The following is a 3605-nucleotide window of genomic DNA, read 5'->3' on the forward strand; positions in this document are numbered from 1 at the left end:
GATATGTAGAATGAAGATTTACATACATTTTTTTGTAAATACAATGCATTTGACGTTGATTAAGAAAGTAGCCGTGTTGCTACTTGTGCATGGTCTTGTAGGTCTATCACAGAAAAACTTGTTTTTGCCTGTCCTAATTCTTATGTTATGGAAAGAATGGATAATTTTACTTGTTCAACACCTTGTCCGATACAAACATGACCGAAACTTTGTTGTGACATGCACTGCAGCATCTTGCTCGTATTCTACATCTATTATTTCATATATTGCAGATTTTCATGGAGATCAAATTAATGAAAGATGGGGAAATTTGGAGGTCAGTGGAAAAATCAACAAATGATTTATTCAACGCCGTGAAGGAAATCATGCCCCCCACTGGCGAAGCTGATGTAAGACTAAAACACATTATTTTAGATTAGCAAAATTACTAAAACTTTATATTGGAAATGATCACTATTCATTTTAATTATTGAACGTCCATTTAGAAATAAATTCATGCTTTGACTTTTGCAGGAACTAATGGAAGATATTGAGGCTTTTCGCTATATGGTGAGGGAAACAGGATATGACAGGGGCCGAGGAGCGAAAAGCACCTCTATATTGGAAAAAATCAAAGGTGTCTTTTACCCTTTCACCGTCTTTTGTCTATTCTATTTCATTTTACAAAGATTAGACATTTTCGGCATGTAAGGAGTTATTTGTAAGACTTGATTAATTGCTGGGGGGCGGTAGTATTTTTTTTAGATCAGTGCGTGTATTGATTAAGGTTATTCTTTTCTTTATTAGATCTATACTGATTTATAAATGTCATGAAAAAAATAATAGAAATATTAAATATGATATTATTATTATTATCATCATCATCATCATCATCATCATCATCATCATCATCATCATATATGTTGGTTGCAGGAGTTGTCTCCTAAACAAATTGACGAGGAAGCCGAGAAAACAAAGTTGCCAGTAGGGCCGATGCTTCGGATCTTTGTAAAGGTCAACCGGATAACTGAGGCAATCATACACGCCGACCGGGTAAACCTTCCTGTCATAAGGAACTTCAGGAAGGCAGTGGTCCAGCTGCTGGCCATATACTATGCAGCTTGGCTGGATTACCCGAGGCAGTATGCACAGATGTTTGGCGTTATGCAAGAACTCTTTTTCAAGGAAACCTTTGGTTCAAAAACCAAAAATTGTGTTCACTTCTTGAAGAAAGTTGAAGCATGCATGATTAACTTGACTAGATTGACATGTTTCCTAATGGCAAAATAAAATGTTTAATTCTACATTTCTGTTGTTAAAAATGTGTATATCCCAGTTGTGTGCTTTTTATAGGTATGAAGACATCATATGATATTGATTCTAGCTTAATTCAGTTATACAGGCGACCGTTTAGGCACTAAACGGGCCTAAACGCTAAACGCGTTTTAAAAGTGGAGACATTTCAGCGTTTAGTTTTCTAAACGCATAGCGTTTAATACAAGGTGTTTAGCAACTAAACATGCATATTTAGAAACTTAAACGTTGGTGTTTAGAAACTAACAAGTAGTGTTCAGAAACAAAACGCTAAACGCGTTTTAAAAGTGGAGACATTTTGCCGTTTAGTTTACCGTTTAATCGCTAAACGATCGTTTTTTCTGTGTAGTATAGATAAATTGTACTGTTACATCTTAACAGTATATCAGGCGAGTATGCTTGTCGTGAGTGGCGACAAACGGGATCGGATGGCCAGGCTTTGGTTGATGCATGACATCGATCCCAATTGCGTGGATCGATGCTCATGATATTAGGCACTGGATTGTCTGGTCCAGACTCGATTATTTACAGAACGCCGTCATATAGCTGGGATATTGCTGAGTGCGGCGTTAAACGACAAACCAATAAATCATCATCATATGAACTCAAACCAATCATTGTTACAAGTGAACCACATTCCACAACAGTTACTGACACTGGATAAAAAAAGAGTACATAGAAAAAAACCAAGTAACTCAACTCATCATGATCACAATTACTATTCTTTGAAAGAAAGAAATACAAAAAGAAACTGACCAAAAAACGTAAAGCAAGAGACGAGGAATCTCCGTTATTGATTAGTCCCGGTATTGAAATGTTCTCCAACTACGTGATAATACTTTGAGTTGTGACCAATAGACCTTATCTAGTATGACTTTTTTGCCATATGGAGCCCTTAGTATTTTCATTTACATTATTATAACCAAATGCCAAGTGTAAAAAGAATGTGATCTATTATTTGAGTATGTGCATCTGCCAATGTTGTTGGCAGTTTTGATACTCTTTCCACATGTTTACATTTGGGCCAGAAATTGCTTCTATTTTCTTCGATCTACTTTTTAAATAAAGACCCAGGTTAGAATAGATCTTCAGCAACGTATGCTTGCCGTAAGAGGCGACGAACAGGATTGGGTAGTCAAGCTCGCCGATTTGGTCGATGCATAACATCATATTCCAATTGCGTAGTTCGTTGCTCTTGGTGTCAATCACTGGATGATCTGGTCCAGACTGGATTATTTACAGATCGCCGTCATATGGCTCGAATACTGCTGAGAGCGGCGTTAAACAAGAAGCTATTTTTAAATAGACCTACCCTATGCAAATGTATCAACTGTATTGCCCAATACTCAAAATAAATAATATTTTTTTCCACAACAGCGTTGTGTTATTTGTGGTTAATATAATTATGCTCCATCATGCCTTTCAGTAACATCATAATTATGCGTTTGTGAGGCATCACATATGGCGGGGAACTTTGATGCTCTGCATCAATGTTTTCTTGTTTAATCTTGTGGCAGGCATCACCACACAGATTTGGTAAAAAACATAACTTTGTATTAAATCTTATTCAACGTCACAGGAACTTTTGTTGTTCAGTATAATATGTGGGGAGTTGTCATGACTGCTAATTTTAAAAGGCTTATAACGCCAATAACTTTGTTATATCTGTCAGTTCGTTATAAGCGTGTTCGTCATAAACCTAGTTTACTGTATTGCAATACGGTCGTCAGCAAGACACATGTTGCAATACAATCCTTGTGTATCCATATTTTCCCATACAGCCACAGAAGAATTAATAACATATTATATAAATCTACTATCTTGAGGCATTTGGATGGACTTGGTTCCTATCGAAACCATGTAAACAGCACACACTTCACACTGTTGACATTACATTCCATATTGATGACGTAATATGTAGTCTCGTTTATCCATACTACCCGTCTTGCAGTCTGAAGTCTGAAGTCTGGATTATTGCATGAAGAAGTACAAATGTATATAATTTGGACACCAATACATCTTGCAGTATGTATGGAAATACAGCTCTCCATTTTGTGATATGTTGCAATACAGTGTTTATGCCAATACGCCAACCCTACTGTAAAACCCTGAATATGGAACATATTTGACATGCAAACATTCTTGTTGTTTTTAGATCTTGGTTCTGAAGGTTAAAGCTTCCAACACCAATAGTAACAAAAGCACTGTGTTAATATGATACAAATGTCCTCATCAAGTTGTTGTTGGCAGTGAGGGCACGGGGGAGACATTGCTGTATTTGAGCACAGAAATAGGATCTCTTTGTCTTGGAG

At 36.6% G+C, this 3605-nt stretch overlaps 1 long non-coding RNA gene across 1 annotated transcript; it reads left to right on the forward strand.

Moving 5' to 3' along the window:
- Positions 1 to 379: 379 nt before the first annotated feature.
- Positions 380 to 970, forward strand: LOC124124603. The gene is made up of 3 exons (XR_006859509.2): positions 380 to 389; positions 514 to 616; positions 913 to 970. It is a non-coding gene; the product is annotated as an uncharacterized LOC124124603 (long non-coding RNA).
- Positions 971 to 3605: the final 2635 nt, after the last annotated feature.

Source organism: Haliotis rufescens, unplaced genomic scaffold, assembly GCF_023055435.1.
Source record: "Haliotis rufescens isolate VD_foot unplaced genomic scaffold, xgHalRufe1.0.p SCAF_24, whole genome shotgun sequence".
Classification (NCBI taxonomy): domain Eukaryota; kingdom Metazoa; phylum Mollusca; class Gastropoda; order Lepetellida; family Haliotidae; genus Haliotis; species Haliotis rufescens.